The sequence below is a fragment of the Sciurus carolinensis genome, chromosome 12 (genome assembly GCF_902686445.1).
Source record: "Sciurus carolinensis chromosome 12, mSciCar1.2, whole genome shotgun sequence".
NCBI classification, from domain to species: domain Eukaryota; kingdom Metazoa; phylum Chordata; class Mammalia; order Rodentia; family Sciuridae; genus Sciurus; species Sciurus carolinensis.
In genome coordinates this window covers 111,795,354-111,822,942 of record NC_062224.1, presented here as the reverse complement: position 1 = coordinate 111,822,942, position 27,589 = coordinate 111,795,354, and the positions used below count along the sequence as shown (strand labels likewise).

The 27,589-nt window shown below is 46.4% G+C and overlaps 1 protein-coding gene across 7 annotated transcripts in view; it reads left to right on the top strand.

Annotated features, from left to right (window-relative positions):
• The window catches only part of Dnm3 (dynamin 3), a 472,254-nt gene that overhangs the window by 305,377 nt on the left and 139,288 nt on the right, over positions 1 to 27,589 (top strand). The window lies entirely within an intron of this gene.

The following is a 27,589-nucleotide window of genomic DNA, read 5'->3' as shown; positions in this document are numbered from 1 at the left end:
GCCATTCGAGGAGAACAGTCCTTTCCCTTGTGCCAGGGAATAAAAGGAAGTAGGGTGTGCCTTTCAACTGACGGGCCTTAGAAATTCGCTCTCAACCACCACCACCTGTCCTGAGTCCGTCAGCAGGGGCGGGCGGGTCATTCTGACTCAATGCTGAACACATGGTTCTGAAAGAGAAACTAGTCTAGTTGTGCACCAGGGCAGAAGGGCAGAGGGTTTGCTTCCTGGGACCTGACACCTCTCTGTCTTCTGTACACCCTTTTGTATGAAGTCATTCATTTTAGCATTGGAACAAACCTTAGAGAGCATATAGGTAACCACTGTTTTCATAGATAAAGGAAACTAAGGACTAGAAAGGTTAACTAAGCTGCCCAAGGTCACCTAGGAATTGGGGATTGAACTAGGGGTTGACACCAGGGGTGCTTTACCATTGAGCCACACCCCTAGTCCTTTATTTTCTAATTTTGAGACAGGTCTTGATAAGTTGCTTAGGCCCTCACTGAGTTGCTGAGACTGGCCTCAAACTTGCAATCCTCCTACCTCAGCCTCCCAAGTTGCTGGGATCACTGTGCTATTGCAACAGGTACATAGACTCTTTTGGTAGTAATCGTTCCCGAGCAGATTGGGCAGGGGCTGTGTGTGCTGTTCTTTCAGTAATAGCTCGAATGCCATATTGGATTTTGGAATATGTGAAATTGTAATGCCTTCTGGAGATTCTGGGTCTGGAAACTTCTCTTTGGAGTGCAAACTTAAATGCTTAGTGATTAGTAGTATGTGTGTTTGTCCCAGGGTTCACGTGGACACATCATTGTGTACAGAATGTAAGGCACGCTTAATGGCAATAGAATGATTTCAGAATGTGCATAAACCCAAAGACTGACATAAACCCAAGAAAGTTTTCGAGTTTCTGTCTTCATTAATTATGTGAATTTTAGATTAGGAAGCAATTCAGAAACTGATCATCAGGGACACTTCATTTTACCAGAGCAAAATTTAGAAGATTCAAAAATGAAATAAAGCCAAATGGGACAGCAAAAAAACAATCAACATTTTAAAGAAAGGCAGATCTCTAAATGTCCCTTCAGATTGTTCATACCCACCAGATGGGCTCAATGATTGGTCATCTTTTGCTGGAACTAGGATTCAGTCCCTATAGGTGCTTGTAAGTCTGAACCAGGTAAGTGCCTTGTCAAAACCTGTATCCCAGGACTTGCTTCCAATTTTTAACAGCATTGGCTCTTGATGAGAAACCTTGAGTAACTTTGTCTAAAATATGTTAGAACTCAATTGATAATTGGTATCTAATATTCAAAAAGTAAGAAAGAAGGGGCGAGGTCAGTAGGAGCAGAAAGTTGCATACATATACTTTTCAAACCTATCAGTGAAATCAGAGTCATAAGAAACCCTGAATGGAATCAAGAAAAATAGCCATTTTGTTATAAAACTAGATGCAGAATTCCTGACCTTATCTGAATATCATCTCTTAATTCACTGGGAAGTCACATTCCAAAGTAACTTCTCCAAAGATATAATTCCCTTGGACAATTCATGCATATTTTATACAATTTATTCCTAAGAATATTTGGAGAAAATCATAAGACTTTAAGTGTGCTGACTCTTCATCAGTGACTTTATCTCAGACCTGAGCTACCGCAGCAGTGATTATTGGGCGTGTTAACCGCTGGGCATTGATGCATTGGTTCTGGAAAAGCCCCCTCCCATTTAAAAAGAGCAAAACCAGAAACCTGGCTCCCTCATTTGTTATGGCTGCTAAAGTCACGTCTGAACGAAAGGCCTCCATGAATCAGGATGACACTGGAAACCATAACTACTTGTTGGTCTCTAAATTTTTCAAAAGGTTAAAGTTACCCAGAGATACTCGAGGTCAAATTGGAGAAAATGATTAATCCCTTCTAATATATGTTCCTTTCTTAAGAACAGAATTTACTCCTTGGGAAGTGCAACGTTTTTCTCTCTGTGATTGTCAAAGCCCTGTTAGGCAAGTGTGGAAGAGCAGTGCACAGGCAGGGAGTGTATTGGACACACGTCATGTCCTGTGAGTGTAAACGTCTTTGTGAGAATCCGTTGGATGTTCTGTGACCTTTGTTTATACTGAGGTTTCAAGGTTGAGAGGCCTGCTTCCATGCCTACATGTTTCCCCTCTGTAATTGAACACACGTAGCAGTGAGTCCTGGAGATGACTTTAAACTTGGATTTCACTTGTCAGCAAATCATAATCTCTGATTTTCTTCACTTGGCCATTTGCAAGCTCCGCGAGAATCTCCCCTTATTGACTATGGTTACGTCTTACAGTGGAAATGGAAAGCTGGTTAGAAAAATAACATGTGGACTAGAGTTGGAGCCCACAACGGCCACAGGGTGGTGAAACTCGGGGTGCTCTGATTATCTCCTTCCTCCTCACACCCCACCCTAACTGCACCCCCATGCCCTCAGGGAGAGGTAGAGGTCTCTCGGAGCTTGGGAAGGCCACTGGCTTCTCTCAGGGAGCCCAGGGAAGGTGCTCAGAGAGCTCCCGAGCCAGGATGGCGTCTGGAGGCGGTGCACTGGGATGTTTGGGCCACGAAAGCCCGTGTTCCTGGCGCTGCCCACCGAGGTGGCGAAAGCTCCCATGGCTCCTTCTGTGTAGTGAGTGGAGACTCCAGGGGACAGGCTCCTAAGGGACTCGAGCTGTCCTCCCCCTGGACACACTGTGTCACACTGTGTTCTGCTCACCACCTCTTGGTACATCATTGGCTGGTTCTATTCTCCTTCTTTCCGTCTTCTGATTTTATTTCTGGAAATCCATCTCATTGTACTATAAACTATATGCCAGGTAGTATCCATTCTTCCCTTGCTTTTCAACCCACAGCCCGTCAACCAAACTATTCTGTAGTCGACGTCCCTCTAGAAAAAAAAAAAAAAAAAAAAGACTGAAAAGGAGACAAAACTCTTTGAAGAAATGAATGGGATGGTGGCGGTGAGGTGGGAGGATCACAATGAGTTTATTTTAAAAAAAAATACACCAACTACCTGTCTTCCTATCTGCCATCACGTCTTAAACCAGAGTGATCGACAGCTGGGTCTTCCCAAATGCTTACCTGCTAGTTTTGTAATGAATAACATTTTGTGTTTTCTCAGCATATTTGAGAATAATTAGACAGGGAAAGTTTCTCCAGTGTTTTTATTCCTGCTGACACAGATCCTGTGCTGTAATATCCGGGTTTCTGCTGATCCGTAACATGCTTCCCCGCATGTTCCGGGAACTTTCACTTCCCGGAACTTACATGTGAAAGTTCGGCGTACTTTCACTTGTAAGACTTCTCCCTGACCTGCAGATTGCTTCCCAGTGGCACATCGTGATCAGGTAGGAAGAGAGGAAGAAGGACACTAGCCCATGAGTCAGACTCTTTCCACATAGAAGCAACTAAGAAAATAGCTGTGCGGCCCAGTCCTAAGAGTGGGACTGACAGAAACTGTGTAATTGGGTGGTTTGGGTTTGGATTATGTCGATGAAGAAGTGCTTCTGAAAGCAAAGGAGTTATAAATGTTGCTACTCTGGTAATTTTAACATAACCCAAGGAAGGGGAGCGGGGCAGAGCTGTTGATGCTACTCATGGGTTTGTTGGAACCAGCTGTAGAGGGCTACCCTCGACAAGTTCTTTGTTGCTGAAGCCTGATTTTTCACTAGTGTGCGGTGTTAATCATCTCTGTAAAGCCCACTGATGGGACTTTTCACATGTTCTATTATGTAAGTGTCTTGCAGCACAAGACACAATATTACCTTTGCAAATGCCAAAAAGTTCCAAATTTGGAAGCCAGTGTAGTTCTAGGCACTTCAGGTAAGGAATCATGGAACTGTGTAACTGTCACCTCTGGGAGGAGAACTCCAAGAGGCTGCTCTTCCATTGGGAGAGCCAGTAGGTGTCCACTAAAGTGGTTGAATCAAGAAGTAAAGGTGCAAGTATATTGCAGGGCTGTGGACCAGAAAATCTAGAGAAATTCAAGGAAATTTCGTCTTGAAGTACAAAGGGGTGGCATGTGGGAGGCTTGCTTCTCACCATCCTCTTTTCAATTATTGCAACAAATTTACCTTGATTTTATTTAGTGTGTGTCCAGAAATGTAAAACCTAAAACTTCCAGGAGCTCTGATAGGGAAAATAGATTTGCAAACAGCGAACCATGAGTAGGACAAGACAGGAAGCGCTGTCGGGCTTCGTGAGAGAGGAGTGGCGGCTGCTTCCACCTGAGAGGAAGTGTGTGTGCGGTGGGTGGGGCCCGTCCCCAGTGGGGAGGCAGGTCAGTCCGGGTCTTCACGGAACGCAGACCCTGTTAGAACCCAAAGGCCTCAGCCCAAGACAGGAAAGGGGAAGGTGGAGATGGAGGCAAAGCCACGGGCCAGCCGCAGTTTTCCACGTTCCCCCCTTGTAGCTGGGGAAAAGCAACCTGCCTTCCTGGCAAACCAGAGGCATCAGAGGTGGTCTCTGCGGAGAGGGGGCGTTAAGAGCTGGAAGAAGACAAGATGCACGTCACACGGGAAACAGGTCTTGATTTTACTCTCAGCGTGGAGGACCAGGAGAGAATGCCTGTGAGCAGGCCACACTTGAAAGACCTTGGGTGTGATGCTGACTTCCAACTGTGAACGAAATGCACAAAGGGAAACAGGAGTCGTCTGCAGGAGGCGAGCTGGCTCGGTCTCTCACGGGTGGTTTCCGGGGAGCCCTGTGCCCAGGATGCACTGCCCTGATCCAACCCGAGCACCTGAAGGGCTGAGCACGCAGGTTGAGGCCAGGTTTGCTTCCTGCTCCTCCTGGCAGCTGGCGCATCTCTTCAAACACCCAGATTATAGGTTAAGCCCCAAAGTTGAGCCTGTGTGTTCCAGGGCTCGATAGAAGCTTCTTGAAAAGCAGGCTTTTGATACGGCAAAAGTGATGGCATGGGACTGTAGGTACGGTGATTGCGGAGGGGAGGGACCAGACTCATCGGGAATAAACGCAAGGCATGAAAAGTTAATAGGGAAAAATACGGAGAAGGGAAGAGACTTCCCAAAGAGCTCAACGGGCCCTGCTTCCAGGCAGTGTAGAGTTAACTGTACCCGTGGGAGAGGCAGTGAGGCCTGACAGGTGGCAGAAGTTGACAGATGAGTTCTGTAGTTTTTGAAAACTTGTCTTTATCTCAGTTCACAGAGGTGGGTGGGAAGGGAGCAGATGGCAGACGCAGCAGCGCTTCCCAGGGAAGATTAAATAGCGGAGGAGACCAGGATCACATTTCCCAATAAGATGGGAAGGGACAGCATGTATCTTAAGTGAGACTGGACGGATGACCTGGTGGGATTGGGGTCTCCAGTTTGGGGGACTGTGGTACACAGGCAGCAAACCTGGAGCTGCACTGTTGATGAGGGCGGGTGTGTCCTTTATCTCTTAGTAACACTGTGTCACAGAGCACGAGAAAAATCAGACTTCTCACTCCCGGATGCGTACACGATTCCATTTCTTGGTGGGAGGTTGGAAATATTCTCCAATGTATTGGAAAGGACTGAGGTTGAGGGGGGTTGGGATTCTGTGAGAGTCGACTGATCACCTCGCGTTGCTCTTCACTCATTCTCTCCTCATCCCTTCCTTTCTCTTCCCTTGTGTCCTCACCTTGACGATGCTGTGTGAACTCAACAGTAGTATTCAAAGTACAAGAATTTATTATGGGAATCGATCACGCCGTTATTCTGTAAGTCTGAACTCACTAAGGAAGCGTTTGTGTAAGGAGAGCGTTCCGTCAGTGCCTGGTCGATGTGTTGATGATGTTTTCACCAAAGACCTTGAAGCCGGCACTCCGAAGACCCGAGTTCTGGGTCTGTCCTGCCCCTGTCCCTGAGGGATGTTCTTGATTTGAATACCACCGTCAAGGTGGTAATTCTAGTTAAAGCAAGTGACATCGTGGTCACAATGGGAGGAAAAGAGGGCCCCAAGAGCACAAAATGACCTTGGCTCGGCATTCCCATGCTCTCATCCACTCATTCTCCTCACCCTAAAGGATGCCAACCGTGATTTCCTGGATCTGAAATGCTCCTCTCCCAAGATGTCCGGTATGCACCTCTTGCTTCTTGGAAGTCTTCAGTCAGTGGGCACCCGGAGAGCCCCGCTTTCCTATTTAAAAGTGTGCGTCCGTGTACCATACGCAGTCCCTTCCAGTCACCCCAGCTGCATTTCAGACTTTACTTTTCTCGAATGCTCATCGCTTTCTAAAATTCTAAAAAAATTCACCTGTTCATGATTTAAATGCCTCATTGGAAAGTCAGATGAGAGCGGCGATTTTGTAGGTTTCATTCAACACGTGGAATAGACCTTACCACATAGTAGGCCCTCGATAATGTTCCATCCTTAACCATCAAGCGGCTGAGGGATTCTAGGCTGTTTGTGAGCAGGTTATTGGAGTGGGGATAGACAGACAAACCAAGAAAGTCAGAAAAAGCCACGGATTTGCAGCCTCGAGACGTAGAGACATTGTTTTGGATCAAAACTTCTGTAAAGCCACATAGCAAGAGAGCGTGTTGCTGGCCGAGTCTGGGGAGGTGGGTAAAGGGACACGCCCAGCTAGCTTTTCTCCTTCCCCTACAGGCGTCCTGAAGAAGCCCTGCACCGATTCTCTCAAATTTGCCCAATCTCAAAAAAAAACTTGGCTCACTAGTTAAAAATACAGATTTCCGGGCTCTGCCCCTGGAAAAGGAGGAGAACATAGGAGGACTTTGGCAAAAGGTCAGAGGTGCACATCAAGGAAGGTGACTGCCAACAGCAGAGGGAAGGGCCGTGGGAGGCTGAGCGGAGAGGGGGTTAGGAAGAGGACAGGGTCTCCCGGCCACGTGACTTCAACGGTGGGCAGCCACTTATGCTCGTCTCCCACATAAGAAGAAATAACCGGGTCTCAGTTTGGGCTGAGAACCAGCTATGTTTAAAAAGAGAAAAACAAAGCCGTATTTAGGGTTTGGTTTTGTTGAATTTTATTATTGACAATGGCGCCAAAGAACCACTCGAACTGACTGGAGTTCTAAACACACCAACACGGGAGAAAATTCTACCCGCCAGAAATCTCACTGGCTGAGACCGGCACAGGCACAGAACCTCGGGAGGGATGTACTTTCCCTTGTTCCCTCGTAGTAAGTATCAGCTGCCTTTCCGTTTAGTCATCAGCTGAACCTACAGACACCTCCTCCTGTACGTTGAGCCACCTTTCCAGGAGGACAGGCAAGGCCGGTGGCAGACTGTTGAGGGCGGGGAATTCCTGGCCTGTACCTTCACCAGTGCCTCGTGACACCCTCTGAGAAGGTCCCAGCCTCACATCCACATCCGCCATGCTGCTTCTTTCCCCATCACTATTACTCGTGTGCTTCAGACTCACAGTAGCCAAAACGGACACCCGGGACAGGTGTCCCCTGGGCTTCCTCTGGGTGAGCCTCGCCCTCGTCTGTCCTCCCCTCACTCCGTCACTTTGACCTTCTACCTCGTTTTCACACCTGCCTCCCCTTCCTGGCCTTCGTCCCTGACCATAGCAGTTCTGGCCAGTCTCCACGCCCTCGGAGCCGCCCTAGTGCGGCCCCCACCCCACGGCCAGCGCCCAGCTCGCCGCTGTTCCCTGGCCTCACCACCCTGGCACTCAGGTCGTCTTCTCAGCCTGCCGTCTCTGCCATCTTCTACTTGCATGGTATTGTAATTCCAGCTTCCTCGTCATAAAGGCCATTCCCTGCATCTTCCCACCTTCTTAGTCACCTACTGAATCAAATCCAAACTTCTTAGTTTAGGATTCTCTTCGCCAGAAATACCCTCTCCCCATACCTGTGTCTGCAGACATCCTGCCCAGCCCGCAAGACCCTGGAGCCTCTCCTGACCTCCCCTGGGCCCCAGGATGCCTTGCTGTCCTGGAGACTCACAGGGGAGCTTCCCCTCCTTCTAGAAGGCAGATGCCCCTGTGTCGGTCACTTACCAGACGCACCCTGCTCCCTCCCGTGCATATTGTTAACTCCCCAGTACATTTCACGAATCTGTACGTTCTCTCCGAGTGGGTTTTTCAGACATTGAGTCTGAGAGAAGGGCCGAGTCCCGGAATTCCTTTCTGTACTCTCGAGTTCCGTGATAATCAAGTGGAAACCACACGCATGTGGAAGCATAGCCCTTCTCTATTTGTTTTATTTCAAAGTGAGCCGGGTCCTTTTACCACCAGAGAGGAAGAAAGGGGATTAAGCTGAAATTAATGTTTTGATGAAGATGAGGCAGATGGTAAATTAACCCGAGGGAAGCAAAAAAGAGCACGCCACATGTTAGCAGCAGAGTCGCCTCGCGGTCGGTGCTCAGTGACTTGGAAATTCTCTCCAGGGCAACTGCCTTTGCTCTGCTCACTCACATACATTTTGAGGCACAGATTAATTTCAAAACAAGAACTTAAAGCTATAAGGAGCCTCAGACTTCAGCTTAGTTTGCGGTTTTCAAGCTTTCCTCTCTCCGTTTTTGTTTTTAAGCATTAGAAGCCTTTATTGAATCAAAATCTCCCATGAAATCCCATTACATGAAGAAAGAACCCTGGGGTTGCCTTGGTGAAGGCAGGGTGGGCACCCGGGGCCCAGCTCTCTTGCCTCAGGGCTCCCCAGCTTCGTGGCGACCCCTGAAGCCCCTCTGGAGGGACCCTACAGTGCTGGTGATCTCGGTTTCAAACTCGGGGATCTGGACACCCACCCGTTCCTGATGGGAAGACGCAGGTTCAGGGCAGGAACAGAGCACCAAAGAATCCCAGCACAGGCCGGGGAGGCCAGGGGAGGGACTGGACTCCCCACCTTCCCAGCCAAGCTCCTCCGTACTCCCTGCCGCTGTCTGAGTGGCAGGTGCCTTCTCCTGGTCACCTCACCCTGGTCTGAACTCTTCTTCAGTGTCAGGACACAGGAACAGAAAGGCTTTCTGAACCCCTCTGAACTTCTCAGAGCTAATGCCAAGGCCCCATATTCTCTGCTCTAACTCCCAATGTGCATGAACACTTGGAGACCGGACGGCTTGGTTTCAGCCTGGCCTCCAGGGGAACTGAGGACCATACAGGCAAATAAGAGGAAAAGGCTCAGAATGACGTCTTGAGGCTAGAATAGGCACAATTAAAAAGAGGGGAGATGAACAGGACTTTTAATAAGGAGAAAAAAGAAAATCTACAGTATAACAGTCATATAGTAATGAAACCTCCCAGAGTTCAGTGGCCTGATGCATGAGAGGTACCTGACAATGAGCTTCAAGCCTCCAGCAGGCGTCTCAGGATGGGATTTGCCCCACCTAAAGATGGGAGCTCCGGCTTCCAGGATTATCCAACATGGCCGCTCTGGCTTTGAAATGTGTTGGCAAATGGGGAGCTGCAGCTCAGGGGTGGACGTGGTCAGCTGGAGGTCCTGGGGACGGGATGTGGTTGGTCAGGCAGGGGTCCTGGAGGTCGGGTGTGTTTGGTGTGGTTGTGGGATCCTGGAGGCTGGGTGCAATCAGTCGGTCTGGGGTCTTGGTGATAGGGCGCAGTCAATTGGTCTGGGGGTCCTGGCGGCAGGGACCAGTCAGTGGATGTGAGGGCCCCAGAGGCAGGGAGTGATCGATCGGGCTGAGGGATCCTGGAGACGGGGCTCAGTCAGTCCGACAGGGGTCCTGTGGGGCCTGGCTGTTGTCTCAAAATGGCAGCAGTCACGTGTAATCAAACCCGCAGGCACTGTCACAGTGAACTTCCAGGCAACAGCAGGCAACTGGTGCTCCACTGGTGGTCGATGATCAGTTTGCTGACTATTGTCAGACGATCAGGAGGTGACCCTCATGCATTGGGTGATGGATAGGTGTAAGGCAAGCGATGGACAGGCGAGAGGCAGGCAAATGGTGGATGATAGGCGCCTGACAGTGAGCAATCTGCACTCAAAAAAGGCGTCGATATGCTGGCAGACTGCAGGTGATCACAGCAGACAAATGGGGTAAACAGCAGGGGATCGATAAGCAGCAAAAACTGCCTTACCAAGAAACAGATATCCTCTGCTTGAAACCGGAGTTACGGAGCGACAAGGAACACAGCCTCCCTCCAGTCCGCCATCTTGGATCTGCCAGGAACAGGACTTTTAAAGTCTGGGAGCCAAATTGCTCACTTGTTATAACGTCAGAAAGCTTATCAACTACACGTTTCCCAGAGGAAAACTACTTCACCTTAAGGATATTTTTATGGAAAAAGAAAATCAAGAATAGGAATGCATACATTTACATAATGTAACAAATAGAATCACACTGTTCTTCAATTTGGTGCTTTCAGTCAAGAAAAATCATGGTGTCCTTTTACCAAATAAGTCACTCTGTTTCATTGTTAAGTGATGTTATTTTGTGTTAATTCATCATAATTTAATGAGCCCTCTATCAAGGATTATTTAGATAATTTCCAGTTTTAACTGTTATTTTTAAAATGCCATAGTGAATGTCACTGCACACACATCCTGCATTTTATTATCTCCTCAGTATAAATGATTACAAGAGAAATTGCTGGATCCATAGATGTCTTGGTTTTAAATTAAAATATCTCTAATGAGTACTTCTTACAAATAAAAGCTTGAAACAAAACATGGACAAGTCCCAGAGTCTCCTCTGGCTCCCTGACTATTAAGACAGTCTCCAAAACACTCCCCGCCTGGACTTCACACCTTTAGCACAATATCAATCTACAAACATACGTGCTCTCTCTGATGACAGTCGATTACAGGCTCACGTGCTTAGCCGTGACTTTTAACTGGGCACCCGACCCTGACACATTCCCACACCAGGCCTGTGGCTCCACCTCATCCCCTTAGTCACTGCAGAGTGTTGTGCACACAGACAACAGGAAGTGGATCAGGATGGCTGAACCCAGGACCCAGGAGCTGGCTTCCTGCCACTGGGCACATGCCCTCCAGTGCCATTTGGCCTCTCTGCCTTATTCCCTTCATCTTAAAACTGCGATGATGGTAGTACCTACTGCATAATATCGTGGGAGGATTAAATGACCCAGTGTGTGGGAAAATGCTTAGCATAGTAAGCTCTTAGTAAATATCAGCTATTATTACTATATACCATGCTTTTTAGACTCATCCTCAGTTGATAGACATGCATTTCAGTTTTTTACAGTGATGAGTAAATACTATTTTACATATCTAAACTCATGAAAATATTTCCTTAGTCCGGATTCCTACAAAGGGAATTACTGAGTCAAAGGAGAAACATATTTTAAATTTTGATGTCTTCACATCTTCCCTCCTCTGAGAGACTGTGCCAAGTAATATTCCAACCCAAGTACGTGTGAAAACACCCATTTCCCCACAGTTGGTCAACGTCCGACATCATCAGTCTCATAGGTCTGTGGTTTTATTGAGCATTTCTTGGTTGGTGATGTTCAGTAACTGCAGTGTTCTTGGACCGTCCTCCTTCATTTTCTGAGACCTGCTAAAACCGGGTCCTCTTTATTTAAGCAGACTTTTAGAGGCTTTCCCAGTGTGGCACCTGTCAACTTTCAGTCATGGATGTTGCCAGTAATTTTTCTCAAATTGTCATCTGTCCAATTTTGTCCATGTTTTGCCATGAAGAAGCATCTCATTCGCATGACTCTTTTTGTAGTTTTATGTTTTGTGTAAAAATTGCAAAAGCTTTTTTGTTGGAAAAAAAAATCCACAGTCTTACCAAAATGGTTGCTCCCATTCTACTCTGGGGGCCTTTGAGTTTTGCCTCATCTCCAGTTTCTTTTTTGGTGTGAAAGCAGCTGAGAAACTAGTTGTCCTAAAGTTAATTTGTCAAAACTTGACTTGTGACCCGCCTTCACCACAGATTCAGTTCTGGGCTCGTTCCACTCTTCCTGTACCTGTTCATTCGGCGGATCTACCAGGGGAGTTTTATACCAGGCTCGTGAGGTCTGACACCGTGTGATCTTCAAGCGTCACTATTTGAAGGGTGCACTCCCCCAGATTGCTTTTGTTGTTTTTGTTTATGTTTTATATTTTTCCTGGCTAGTCTCACCTACTTATGAAAGTCTGAATCCTTTTGTTAAGTTACCTCTCACAAAATCATCTTGATTTTTTTCTTCCTGAAATTCTATTTGTTTAATCTAAAAAGAATTAGAAACTTTTTCAATATTAGAACTCCATCTAAGATCTGTTCCTCCATTTCAGTTCTGTTTTGTTTCTCAGTATAATTTTTAGGAATTTATTCATTACAGGCACTACCCATTTCCTGTTAGGCTTATTCCCAGGTATTTTTTAGTGAATACCTTACATCATTTAATGATCCATTTGGAGTACAACACTACAAGTTGAGTCTGCAGTGTGAATATAAATTTCTAAGAATCTTCCATCAACAGTTGTCACTGGAGACCTCCTCTGCTGCCGCGTCCAAGATGGAACGCAACTTTCCCAAGCAGCTCAGCTCCAGCTGCACCACAGAATCCTGTAACAACAGCTCATTCCCCGGTGACATCTCACCTATGTGTGGTCTCCACAAAAAGCTGGCTTGGCCAAGATCTTGCTGTAAATGATCCAGAGAGTTGGGCTTTCATTATTTTCCTACTCTTACCTAATGAAGAAGCACAACTGGGGAATCAGTGGGTGTTCAAACTCAGTGGGGTTAACACAAATCTAGATCCAGTCGACACTACTAAGCACAGTTCTCGACAAGTGAATAACGGAGACCTCCTATGTTCAGCATCCCAGAACCAGAAGTATCTCCCTACTCCAAGCGACTCGATGTCTAGAAGGAGAGACGGATATGGAAACAGATGATCAGAACGTGTTATGAACCAGTTAAACCCGACAAAGCCAGTAAGAACTCACAACGCAATGGCAATTAAATACCCAATGAGAGGGAGGTGGGGGCCGTCTGCATCAGCAGCACCAAGGGAACTAGTCCATGCCACCATGGCACAGCACACGTGCACTCTAGCCACAGGCAAACCCAGCCAAACACGCGTCTGCACGGCTGGTTTAAACTCTTCCCACTCCACCTGTGGAAACATCTCTCGTCGTCAGGTTAGATCTACCCTATGCACAGGCTGTAACTCTGGCAGTAGCTTTTAGACTCTGAACAGATACTTGGGAAGAAAGATGGAGTTCATGGCATGGAGTATAAAAACTACATCCTTTTCATTATGTTGCTACAATACTTATGTTACAGTAAGATGGATTATAACAACACGCACACGCACACGCACACCGTGCACGCAGGTTGGAGTTCCAGAACTTGTAGCTTCTCCACAGTGAGAGGGCGGAGGCTGTGCTTCCTCCCATCCTTGAGCTGGTGACTGCTCTGCATTCCGTCCTCTGCAGGCGTTTGCCAGGGGAGTATTCTTAGGCAAGTTCATAATCTCAGCGCGCAGAAAACTCTGCTGTTTTGCTTTCCCTCTGGTTGGCAGCTCCCTCTCCCGTGCTCCTGAAGAGTTTTGTTTTCGATTCCTCCACACGGGAGCTGAAGCCGCCCCTTCCTGTTTAACCCATTCCTCTGGCGATGGCTCCCTGTGTCGGGGCGTGTTGGTCTGGTCTGTACTCTGGAACCTCTGCATGCAGCGCTCTGCCCAGCGTAAGAAGGAGCCAGGGCTGTCATTTTGTGTGGAAAAAGCTCCTGATTTGGACACAAGTTTAAAAACTGGTTTTTCTGTATTGGGTCAAATCATGGATGTGGTAACTTACAGAAAATTCCACTAAATCTCTGCCCTGTCCTCCTCATCACAGCGGGAGTCCATAGTGTTACTGTTTAACCAGGAGACGTTGAGAATCTGACCAACACTGGCCTCTCGCCTCCTCCGTGTGCTTGCAAAAGCTTGGATACTGCATCAGGGGCCGACTGGCTTGCCTGGAGCTCCCGGGTTGTCAACCTCCGGAAAGACCCCTTGGCCCACTCCACACCCACTGTCGTGGAGGACACATACTGTTTGAAAATTAGGAAAAATAAATGTATCAGCAGTGTCTTCAAAAGACTGCTCCTTTAAGTGCACGTTGTTTTCTTACATGCTGTGTTTTCATTGGGGCCTGAGGGTCGAATGCTCCACGGGGGTTTCTTTCCTATCCATGTCCTTGCTCTTCCCCCGCTTTCTCTGGTTCTCTCTTTACCCCAGTGAGGCAGGATCCGGATGCTTCTCCTGCCCCAGGCTGTGCTCCGAACGGTGCACACAGCGGTGACCTTTCCACGTGCGTCCTCGTGTGTCTCTTAGATGTGGAAGTGTGACTGGCAGCTCCCTCCGTCCCAGGGCACCCTCTGCCCTTGGCTTCCTGCACATGTGTTCTCCTCACTCTGCTGCCTCGGTTTCCACTGTCTAGCTCTTCCCCGTTCTCATGTACCTCTAAATGTTGGGGAGGCCTCCTCCTCCTCCTCTTCTCACAGTCCCCAAACTCATCGGTTCTCTGGCACGCAGTGCCGTCTGTGTTCCGTGTTCACACAATACCACTGCTGATCTTCGGCTCCAAAGGCCAGCCGGGCTGCCAGCTGCCACGTGCCCACATCTGTGTGCCCGGCAGGCATGTGTGTTGGGATGTCCGGTGGGCATCTCAGACTGGACTTTTTGAAACAGAACTCCACCTGCAAGTCGCATGCCGTCTTTGCCTCAATCACGTCTCTACAGGAGACTGAAGACCGAAAGTCCACTCTGGATCCCTTTATTTCTCTCACCCCTCCCAGGCCAGCTGCCCCGAGTGCCCTTCGAAGACCCAGGCTTTCTCATCTCATCATCTTTACTTTTCATGACGTCCCGCCTTCGAATCTCTCTGTTCACCTTGTCCTTCTTGTTCTAATCATCCTCCCAAAAGGATGGCTTCAACCTTTCTACAAGACGGAGATGCATGGAGTTCCATATGTAAGGTGATCAACATAAAACGTAAATTCTGGTGATGGCAATTTATAATTGAAGCTTCCTCCAAGACAAACATATAGGGTTGTGGTAGGGAACAGACGGGCTGAAGAAAGGTTGATTAAAGTCTTCAACCCTAAAAAGAAAAGTGATTGCCATTTCTATTCATTAGCCAGTTGCTGTTCCCAGCACTACTGAAAATGAGTTAGACATATCACCAGTCCATTCACTCAGTAACCTTGGGGCCTGGGTCTTGTACAAAGAGGGTGCTGGGAATATTTTTCTTAAAATTAGAAAAGGAGGAGGATGGACATAAAAGTAGATGAATCTGATAGTGAACCAAGTGCAACAGCAGAGATAAGGTGAGGGGCCCTGGAGGGAGCAACTGGCTGGGATAAAGAGCGGGCAGTCAGCCCAGCTCAGCAGACTCCTCCGTTCCTCTCTCCCTCCCTCCATCCAGCCCTTCCGGAAGCTCCGTGGGTGTGGCGCCCCTTCCTCTGCACTCGGCACCACCGTTCTCTAGAAGTTCTCCCCTCTTCTTGCCGTTTCACTCCCTGTCTCTCCTTTTAGGAAGGCCCGACCTTGTTGAGCCCCAAGCCCCCATGTCCCAGAGTCTGCCAGATCTGTTTTTCAGCCACACAACTCGGCATTTTACAGATCTGGCCTCTTAAAGGAAGCAGATAATTTGCAGCAAAAATTAAGCACAGGTTCAATTACACGTGTCAGTGTGAATTAGGCACATGTTGTGGAGATGCTTTCAAGAGTTCCTCTTTTAAACAGTCCCCTTTTTCCCCTAGAAAGACGAAAACGCTTTAACATCTATAGCCTCTTTGTTTCATGAAGTCAGGTTTATTTGTTTTCTTTTTTCAATTTAAGGATCAAGGTTAGGGGGTATTATCCCTGCTTTACATATGGTGCGACTGAAGCACAGGCAGGAAGAGTCCCCCACCCCAAGGACACCCAGTGCAAGCTCCCACCAGCCGGGGCCTCCCAGGTGCGGCGGGCTGGGTGGGCACTGTCCTCCTGGTCTTGCTGAGGGCAGTGAGAGACTGAGGAGTTCCTAGGCTCCTATCCAAGTCGCCTGAGTCAAGCCACTTGCTTACACCTATTTTCAACCCATCCACCCTTTCAAGAGAATTTCAGATAGAGTGTTCCTAACCCAGTATTCCTCAAACTTGGGTAATATGCAAATACCCTTTAGAGGAAGGGATTCTGTGTAGATAAATTATTTTTATTCATAATATTACTTAAATATGTATTAGATCAATATATTTCACAGACCTACAAACATAAAAACACTGAATGCTCATTGTTCTATGTCAAAAAAGCAAACCAGAACTCAGGTCAAATTCAAGCAAAGCCATGTTACCGAGAAACTGGAGCTGATCAGCAACATCAATGTGAACAATGGTGTTCTAGGAAACATCAGCCAATCAGTAGGAATGTGTCCTGCCTGCCAGGCAGAGGCTCTTTGGAGCCGGCCATGCCCCGACTGCCCTGGGCTGGGTGACCCTATTCTTTTGCCACTTTATCGCACTGGAATGAAAGTTCCATCCACCGGGATGCCGTGGAGGAAACTGCAAAACCTACGTATCAATGTCTGTCTCTGCTCCTTTCTCATTAGCATGCGATAAATAAATCTCTGCTGCCTAGCACAAATACAAACACAGGCACTGAAACCAAACGCTAGTGTTCAATTAGAAAGTGGTCCTCCAGACAATTCAGAAAATCCTTTAAACTAATTTTGTTAAATACCAAAACAAAATGTCTTTCTAATTCTCACAAGAACTCAGAGTCTGGGAACCAGGAGACTGCAGCTGAAGAAACACTGCCCTAAACGTCTCTCTTTATCTAAGACTTGGAGAAGTAGGGTTTTCAGGTCCAGCCGGGGCTGGGCAGCTACTGCTGGTGGGCTGTAAGGGCAGCCCAGGCCAAGGCCTCCCCCACCAGCTGGCTGAAGCACTTGAGTGACAGTCATGTTTAGGAGGAAGAGTTGAAGGACCCAAATTAAATACGTATATTAACCTGGGAAGAGTAAGGATTGGTGGCCGATTCTCCTGCAGTCATCAATCTATTATAACTGCAAGTACGCATGAAACAGAGCCCAGGAACAAGACAGAGGAGAGCGTGGGTATCGTCCTAAATCAATGTGCATTAGTGTCTACTAGTGTCAGGAATCTACACACGGTCCCCACTGTCCCCGTCGCCAATGCGGAGTCTGTGGAATGAGAGAAGAAGCCAGAGGGCTTTGTGGGCAGCAAAAAGTCAGGCTGCCTGAATGGGAGTGGGTGGGGGTGGGAAACACCCTTCCACTTCGGAGCCTCCTGGTCAGTCTTGAGAGCCTGGCTTACATATATTTCTGAAGTGTAAGAGCATCTCTGTCACAAAAGGTAAATGATTCTCATGTGATTTTTATTTTTCTTCTGGACCTTGTCTCCCACCGGCGCTGAGGACTTTCCCTGATCCTTCTGCACAGGGTACCGTAGGCAAGGCCACCCCTCAGCCTGCGGCACACAGTCCCCCAGCTCCTGGTTTCTTGCATACCTGCCTCAAATTCGTTGTTTGCAGTCATTTTGCTGCTTGGCATCCTCCTGGCCTGAGGTGGTTCCTGTCCAGTGTGTGCTTACCTGCTGGATGCGTAGCTCTCTGTTGTATTTCCTTAGCTCACAAGTAGAAAGCCGCTGTTGTCACTATGTTGAAGGAGAAGGTTTCACTGTGTTTTACGGGTGGGGAGATGGTGGATCCGCTAATATTTATCGGGAGCCTTCTGTGGGACCTCATTTAATCCTCAGTCCTTCTACAAAGCACAGGTGATCACCTTTCAGGGACAAGAGCAGGGAGCAGCTTGCAGAGATTCACACAGGCCCAGCTCTGATGTGAACCCCTTGCAGGTTAACTCCAAACCACCTCCTCTTACTGCACGGCCCCTCAGAAGGGTCCTTTCCAGTGGCCATTGTCTCTCAGAAGCTGAGGATGGATGGGACACCTGGTCCTGCGTGGAAAGCAGAGCACTCGTGGTCCTGGGCGCTTTTAATCCCTCCCCACCAGGCACCCGGCTCTCCCCTCCTTCCCGGCACCTTCCTTTCTCCTGCCGCCCTGGCTTGTTCTTTATGCGTTTCACACTTCTCCAGAGGCAGTGGGTGAGTGTGAGAATTGATGGCGTGATGGGGATTGATGGAGAAACCTCGAGTCCCTTTGCCCTCATCCAGAGCCCTGTTTCTTCATGGGGACATGTTTGGGTCAAAGTGGTGCACAGACCACCAGCTGTGCTTGGAGCAGTCCAAACAAATGTCACCTGAGTCCAGGGTTGAGTCTCAGAAGGCTCCTGGAGGCCCCCCCGACCCCCACCCACCCTGTCCCTTCCTGGGAGTCTGCAGAACCTGGAATTCGGGGTGGAGGGCTGTTCACTAGAGTCCAAGGGATGTGGCTCTCTGCTCTGCTTTCCCCTCTCAGAAGGAACCTCTGAAATAGGTTAAGGTCAGCAGACTGAGAAAAGAAAGAAAGCCAGTGACCAGCGCAGCTCAGCAGTCACCACGAAGTCCTTTGGGAAAGCCGCGACTTTGGCCCAATGCTCAGGACCTTGGCTTCCCGCAGTGCTGCTTGCTCTTCAGCGTTTCCGGGCTGAAACGATAGCAGGGGAGAAGGGAGAGTTCAGCTTTGATTTTTGTTTGCAGCTTGGTGACAAATGATGGGGGAGGGATATTTTAAACCATTCATCTACCGAGGTCTGGGAATTGTCAGAGGATTTTATTTGTCCAATGCCTTCCTGACCCCCATTTTCTCAGAGAAGTAAAAATTATGCTGCATTTGTAAACAGGGCACTTTTATTAAGTTGAACTTCTACAAATGTATGGTATACTTAGGCAAAATAACACTTTTAAATATAAGTACACCCAAAGGGCTATGCATGTGGAATTTTTTTGATTAATATGCAGTTTAAAGCTGTTATAACATAAGCATAATTTCAATGTGTGAGGTCTTTTAAATTCACTTTGTAATTTCATGTGCAGTCAAAGAAGTCAAAGGTGAAGGATATTCTTCTTTGCATTTTAATAACAGGAATCTGTATCAAATCACACACCTTTTCAAGTAAGCCAGTCACTATTCCAAATTTGAAAGTTTCTCCTTTAAAAATATAAGTTACATTGCCTCAGAACAAAGAAAGAAAAAAAAATGTGACCAATATGCATTTGAAAAATGCTCACTTAAAGTGCTTGCAGCCTCACCATGCTGAGTAAGCTTTCTTTCGGCCTCATAACTGAAAAGGTACAAAATACAAAGTAAATCTTAGTACTCAGCTTACTGTTAAAGAAAATTTAATCCCCAAAGTACATTCTTACAGAAGCAGTGTGTCTGTGAACACGTATGCCGCCAGACATTCTTCTGTCCTACACTCATCTGTTGGTTTATTTCTTGCAAAGCTGCTCTAACACTCTCCCTCTTACCCACACATTTAATTTGCAATTTAAAATTTCACATACATATTGTTTATTTTTATATAATGTTTTTCCTGGTTAAATTCTTTCTTTGAACAGTTCAGTAAATTCAAGACTATGTAAACATAACAGGAGTACTAATAATTGCTTTATGCAAGTTTTTAATAGTTGTTTATGAAATGTTGCTGGTGAATGCTGCTTTTCTACTTTTTTTAATCCATATATTTTTACTGAGACAGTAAGTTGACCAGATACTGCCACTGCCTGGGATGCTTAACCCTGAGCTTAACTGAGCCACATCCCCAGCCCTTTCTATTTTTTGTTTTGAGACAGGGTCTCATTAAGTTGTTGAGGCTGGCCTGGAACTTGTGGATCCTCCTGCCTCAGCCTCCAGAGCTGCTGGGATTACAGGTGTGTGCCACCACGCCCTGCTCAGAGTTCTTAATTGCTAGTGCTGGACTCTTCTTTACAGAGAAAATAATTTTTTAAGGGAGATCAGTTGTTCCAAGAACCATTGAGAAGGCAGAATTATAAAACTAGGTTGAGTTTCTGGGAATGATTCCCCAAACTGAATTCTAGACGGGGGCTGCCCCAACCTGGAGGCTCCATTTCAAGAAGCTGCCCCAGGATCTACAGCCACACCACCTCCACCAAGGTCCAGGCCAGCGGAACAAGTGCAGCACACCCTGCCCGTGTCCCTCGTGACTCGTTTCAGAATTGAAGTCTGGCAAGGGCATATCAGATTGGCTGAAGTTCTCTCTCTTCTGGAGCCCGAGCTACAAAAGAGCAAGATTAGGGTGGGAAAGGGAGTTTGATTTGAACTCACACATTGCAGGGTGGCTGGGCGAGTGTTGGATCCTCAGAATCCACTCCAGTACTAACAGTGCTGACACATCTTCTGTGTTAAGAATCGGTGCCATTTAGCTCCTTGGAAGTTCTGTGTTGAAGCAGCCTGTGAGATACGGGACCTCCTGGAAGGTGATCAGGCAGCAGGCTGGCTTTTTCATTAAACTCCTGTTACGTGGGGCATTTTCTCTGGTCTGTGAGTTCTCCAGTCCACTGTCCTGCCTGGTAGGGGTAGAAGAATCCACCTGGCTTCTGGTGATTTGGGGCAGAGCCGGAAAGGGGACTTTGGGACAACTTCTGGGAAAGCAGATTTTCACTAAGTTCTCTTGTTTTTACTCCACCTTTTCTGTCCACCTTGCCTGGGGTCTCCAAGTCTGGAACTTCCTTGGTAGGATTTCTCGGGAGAGAAGTTTTCCATCTCCTGCTGGGGGAAGAGTGGGATGCTGTGGGTAAAGAGAGGACCCTGTCCCACCAGCTGCTCTGCATGATCCTGCTGCCTCAATCCACAGCTGCACTCACCAGTGCGGGTACCAGGTACACAAGGACTGAACCCAAAGGGGTGACTTCTCCCTGTTCCCACCCTCCAAGGGTACCTGGGAACAACCCCATTCTTTATGCTAGGTCAGCACACATTCTACCGTCTGCCTTCTTTCTTCCAAAGCATTTTGAAAATTGCCTGTCCACTGTTAGCTCCTCTCCCATTGCCTTTCTCCTTGTAAGGTAATATCCTCTCCTATTTACGTACTGTGAACACAGTGGGCTTGGGGTGAGGAAATGAGATGTATGCATGTGGCCAATCTGCCATCCTTAGCAATTGCTTCTTTCATGTACTTCTGATGATCAAGTCATGTACTTTTGATTACCAATGTGCATGACCCATTTTGTATGTACAAATACATGCGAATATTTTTTTAAGTATGAGGATTAATATAGAGATTAAACAAAGATTTGGGGACAAAATCTATTTGTTCTCACTTTCAATTATAAACTACTTTTTTTTGGTGGGGACATTTGAGGATATTAGATGTACCTGAGAATACTAATGCTAAGTGGGAAAAAATGTCATGTTGACCAAGAATGCCGTGAAAACAGAAGGGGGGCCCTCTCATGGTCACATGGGCTTCCAGGAGGAGGTGGACTCTGCCGTGAGAGCGGGAGTCTGGCAAAGGGCATTCTCCCCGTGGGGGAGTGGCAAGTGTGACCAGTTCTCCTGCCCCGTGGAGAGGTGCCTCGAGCAGTTCTCTTCAGGGACATGGGTCAGGACCGTGGTGACCACAAAGCTCATGATCTGGAAGCCACAGGGTTTCCTTGGATCTATTGGGAGAGCAGTTTCTTCAGTGCCCAAGAGAAACTCTGACGCAGTACCACTTACTAGCAACCTGCTGGTTGACAGATGCTGTTTACCATGCAATGTAGTTCTGATTAAAGCGGGGAATGAAAGTCCAAATAAAAAGATGGGTAGTTTATATTACGAGCTTCATACTTGCGCATCTCCCTTAGTTGTAACTTCTTACTAGCAATAAACACCAGATTTCAGTTTTCAACAGCATGTGGAACTAGTATTCTGGTATTCTCAATATTTTTATAGCCTCTCTTTCTTTCTTTGATACTTTGATTATTTTGTAAGTCAGTCATCATCTGAGTCCTTAATCTAGGCCGAATACTATGCCAGACCGTGAGGGGACTGTTCCTATGTTCATTCAGCAAGGGTGTGCAGAATGTCTGCTGTGGAGCCAAGACTAACAAGGAAGCCGTTTCTTCCGTCAGTGCTGAAGGTCTGGCAGCAGAGTCCAAGTGAAGGGGAATAAGGCACAAAGACTGTCGGCAGTGGTGTCGGTAGCGCGCACAGATTTGCTCATGCCCTTAGGAGCTACCTCCTAGCTGGAAGGGCAGAGCACACACACACTGAGGCTAAACATCTGGACACTTAGAAAATAACACAAAAGTACCAAGTACTGAGGTTCAGATCACGGGCACAGGGGCTGCCGAGGGGTCAGATGGCCAGTGGGGGATTCTGGAGAGGAGACCCAGCACAGCGCCTGGGACCTCGGTGGCTTCCATGGCCTCGAGAGCTGCGTGCTCTTTGAGTTTTCCATGAGCATGTCCAAGTGCCCAGTCAGGTGGCAGGCAGGGCATTGCGGGTAGCGTGAGCTGGAGTGTTGAGTGATCTCACCTGAGGGCCTTGGGCACGTTTGCTTGGTTGTGGGTCCCAGGCAGCCAGATGGAACTACCGAGCGTGCGGGGCCTCGTGAGAAGAGGCAAAGCAGGTCCCAGGCAGATGGGGGCACTGGGAGTGAGGCGGCAGGTGGCCTGACTGGAAGGGGCACCTGGGAATCCAGGGCTCGTAGTCATCTGAGGCGTTCGGGGCACTTCAAGACTGTCCCAGAGGCGAGAGGTCTCGGAGGTTTCCTCCGGGCCCCGCTTGCTTCAGCAGGAGGAGCCCTGCTTGTAGATCTACTTAGTATATTGGATTCTGTGTTAGAATCTTTTTCTTTAAAGGATTCCACTCTTTGGAAAAAAAAAAAAGTCTATAGTGAGATGGGCAAAGAAAAGACAAACTTAAGATCTATAATATTGTTTTTTAAATGTCAATGAAGTATAAACTCAGTGGGATCATCTATTGCCGGAACTGTAAGGCAGAGGGAAGCTGAGTAGCACTTATAGTGGAGAAAAAAGTGGGGACGACGTAAGAATAAATGATGGGGTGTGTCTGTGTGAAAATGCACAGGCTTGACCGGAACGGTCCTGCAGCTGGCACTGGGCACACTGAAGAGCTTGAGTTTCTTCTGACAGGAAATACAGCGTCTCTGAAAAAATGAGGGTAGGACTGGGGAGCTTGCGTGTGCATGCGGAGCAGAACTTGCGTGCCAATCACCTGAGGACCGAGAGGCTGGGATGAATGTGTGGGAGCCCTGGTCCCCCCCAGAAACCCAGGGTGACGCTTCAGGTTGCTCTGCTTGCAGACGTTCTGGCCAAAGTGCAACAAGATAAAAAAGAAAACATTATTTTAAAAATATTGATCAATATCATCTCTTGAGCAACAAGCAAAAAAAAAAAAAAAAAAAAAAAAATGTAATACCCATTGGTATCTCATGAGTTTTCAGAATTCTGCAAAGACATTCCTAGCCCCTGGATGAGGCATCTTGCAACTTGGACAATTCTAGGAGCTACCGCCCTGCCGTTGGATCACGTTCTCAGTGGGACAATCATCCAACCGCTCCTCCTTTGGCTGGCACCGTGCTGCCGCGCATGTGGTCCACACACTGTGTGCCTGTCTGAGGAACGTGCTATTCGTTGCCAGCACGGTGGCGCAGCACCGAGAGAAGACAAATACGTATCGGTTTCTCAGTAGGAGAAGAGGCATTCAGCAAAGTAGAATGCGGCAAACGCAGTGGCAGCGAATGCACGTGGGATGTTGTGACGTGTGAGAAGAGGAGCGACTTTGGTTTTGACCGAACTCCTCATTCCCACGGAGCGCAGCTGTTCTCGGCAGCGTAGTGATCCACCATTCGTCTGTCATGGGACCCGTTTCTAATCTTATGATTTATAAGCCCAAGAAATGTTGTTCTAATGTTTTAGGATGTTTGAGCAAGCCAGCGAAAAAAAATCTACCAAACAGCACATATTTAAAAAGTGTTTGGTGCATATAAAATATATTTTAAAAATATATTTGATTATATTTGTATTATTGGCTTTTTCATGTAGTTTTGTTCTAACTTAATCTTTATGTTCTACCATTTTAAAAACCTTTTGACACATTCATCTGCTGAAGAGCAGGATCTGCATGGTTGTGTGTCTACATTGTTTTAAGTATATTGGATTGTCATAGCCTATTTATGTTTAAGTCATGAGGTTATGTTGGTCTAGGTTAGTAAAACATCTAATAAATTACATGATACTAAGAAAATGGTATGAATTAATTTAAAATCAATCTTTGAAGCATTAAAAATAAATTTTTATATCACACCTGTTTGGATCATCTTTAACATAATGGAATAGGTAGACTGGCTGTGTTGGAATTCTATTTGTGACCTGTTTGATCAGCACCTGCTGTATATGCATCACTGTGGTGAGTGTCTACCTGTAACCACAGAAGAATTAGGCTGTGATCTTGGACCTCAAGGAGCTTCCGATCTACTTGAAGAGGCAAGCTGAATGTCAGTAAAGATTGTCAAGCGAATGATATCGCTAACAAGTGGATGATGACACATAATGGGGGTGGGAGGGGTAGTGTTAGGGTTAGAGTTAGGGTTAGGGAGGGGGGCAAGAATGGAGGAAGGAGGAACTGTATAGAGGGAAAAGAGGGTGGGAGGGGTGGGGGAAGGGAAAAAATAACAGAATGAATCAAACAGCATTACCCTATGTAAATTTATGATTACACAAATGGTATGCCTTTACGCCATGTACAAACAGAAACAACATGTATCCCATTTGTTTACAATAAAAAAAAAAGATTGTCAAGGAATTTCTGTTATCCTGGATGCTTCTTGTACACCATTTACTGAGAAGAGTATTGTACTTAAATATGGGAAACAAAACAAAACAAAGCAATGGCGTCAGACCGTTTCATCCATCTCCGCAGCTTTTCAAAATAAGCAGAAGCACCTTTTTGAATCACCATTAAAAAAATCTTACTCTAGAATTTTACCCATGCTCCTTCCAAAATGGATGTTCAAAATATCAAATCTTGTGTCTTGTTTATTGCAAAAAACCGTTCTCTGCTTTTTTGTTTGTCTTTGCATAGGTAACCTACCTGAACAATAGAATTGACTGAATATTCTGAGTTCCAAGTGAATAACCTTCACACAAAATTTTTTAATGTAATGCATTCACAAATGAGGATATCTAGATGTACCTGTTCAAAATGAATAGAATAAATAATACCTATTGTATGAATTGATAGAAGAGAGATGGAGAGGTGACAGACAGTTTATAAGCTTAGAAAAATTTTTGAATGGGAAGTAGAACTTGCCTGGACTGTAACAGTATTGTGGCAGGGAGGAATTGGACGGCAACTCAGGCTGGGTAAGGAGCGTGGGCAGAGGTGGGCTTGGTGCACATGGAGAGTCCTTATGGAGGAGAAAGGGAGCTATTGATAAATCAGGACTGGGCCAGTTCATGGGTGTTTGTAAGTGTCACATTATGGAGTTGAGTGGATTTTATTTCATAAATAAAGCTACTGAAAGCTTTGAATATATATAATGGGTTTGTCAGATGGTTTTAAAGTATTGCCCTCTTTGGTGAGACTAGAGAACTTAGAAGACTAAAAGACAAGATAGGAGACCACTGGTGATATCATGCGTGGGAGGTGCCAGGACCTGCAGTAATGTGGAGGGAGGCTCAAACAGGAGAGCCAGGACCTGCTTCAGACAGTGTGACATGGTCTGGATGTCATACAGGAGGCCAGGGAGGACTGCATGCCAGAGATGGTCATTGGAAATTGTCTAGCAGTCACTTCAAATGGGTAAAAAGGTAGAGAGGAGAGATTATGTTCAGTAATACTTAACCACAGCATGTTCAAAAGAGTATCCTTTCAACACCTAATCAATATAAAAAGTATTAATGAGAGTTTATATTCATGTTTAATACTAAATATTTACAATTAGGTGTATATTTTACATTCCACGTATCCCAACTGACTGCGTTCCAGGTGCTCGGTCACTGCCTGTGGCTGTGACTCCCACGTTGGACATCACACTATTAGACTGGTTCATAGAACTGTCAAAGATTATTTAGCAAATTTATTTATTTAGCTGGTGCTAAAACTCAATGCGATTTGGAAATTATAATTCTGTATATCCTGCCTCCTTTTCTGTGCCTTTTATTTTAGTTATTTCAGATTCAAGATATTTTTCCTTTTTTCAGCAGGAAATCATTCTTTTCCAAAACCACCAAGATTTTTAGAAATATCCATGATATATTGTTCCCTTGCTTGAAGTTGCTGCCGCTTGGTTTAATTCTCTGTTTGACTTACAACTTTAATTGAACAAATCATTCTGAGTATTTTTTTTTCTCTCTTTGTCAGTCTTGAAACTTGGGATTATGAAATAATTTAGCAACGTGTCCTCAAAAACCTTGGCTAAATGACATTTAGTACTTGGGAAATGAAGACTGCATCTTTCATGTGCCCCTGTCTACAGATGGATGTTTTTTCTCCCCTGTTTAAGATCTGATGTAAGCTTGCTGGATTTTGGGTCTTCCCTATACACTAAAAAATGCAGTACAAAAAAAGAGCCTACTTCTACAGAAAACAAGCCAAGGACATTGTGTTCCATCTTTACAATGAAATGCAGATTTCCCATTAAAAGGCAAATCCATCATTTCAAAAGGTTGAAGAGGATGGTGCTTTTAAAAAGTCCAGCTGCTTAAATTTAGGGCATTGAAAAACGTCCAATAAGAAAAAAATGTTCCCTGGGTCTCAAACATTTTCATTTGATTATGTATTGGATAGGTTTGCATTCAATCTAGACTCCCGCCTCTTAGAATTCTGCTCTAAAATAGGTTCACAAGTGTTCTAAGCAAGTTGGACTCAACTGCGACACTTCAGTTCTTAAACTATGTATTTTGCCATTTAGAATATCCTTGCGTTTGTGAATAAATTATTTTCGTAGAGGAAATATGGCAGATCTCGCACAGTGCTTGCTCTCTGTGTTTTTCCTTGGTTCCTCTGATCCCACTTGGTTTCTTTTCCTTATTTCTTTTCTTTGAAGACCTTGTCTGCCAGCTCAGCCATTTTGTTCCCCAACCAGCTTCCCCCAACGGGAAGGAAGTCATCTGCTTCACTCTGCCTTATTTTTGTGGTCAGGTAGAGTACCCGCTTCTCGCTCATCCGGCTTGCTGGCCTGACTTTTCCCTGACTAATTTAAGAGTAAGTAACGGCAAAGCCAGTGATGCTCCCGGAAACACAACGTGGCCCCCACAACCTGGCACTGGAACCAGGGAGTTTGCTGGGTGCCACTGAGCCTGGCCACAGACTCCACGGAAGTGGTCTGCATGGTGCAGGAGCAACACGGCTCATGTCAAACATTTCTGTATGGTGGGCATATTTCCCACTGGTGTTAATAGTTGTTCATTAAAAGTCACAGCCGAGTCTCCATGCTTTTCCCTCTGGAGTCGGCTGCTGCTCCTTCTCACACAGAGCACTGCTATTTAACAGGGACTCTGCTAACATGCCCGTGGTGATAGGTATTTACTAGGTTTCTTAAGCTGAGTTTTGGCTCTCTCCTATTGTTCTGGTTGTTAGGCATTTGCACATATGATATTGCCCTTGGGCCAGTCCCTAAAAGTCAGTGTTTCCAGTAATTCTTTGGTATGCGACATGTTCCTAATGTCGGTCTGGTCCCATTGGCAGGCCCTACTTCTCCAATGTCCCTACTCTTCCTAAAGAATTGTTAGTTTTAAAAGAGAACTTGTTCTAGTCGATATCAGCCTACTTCTAAGGGGTTCTTTTTTCCCCCAAAGAACTCAACAATTCT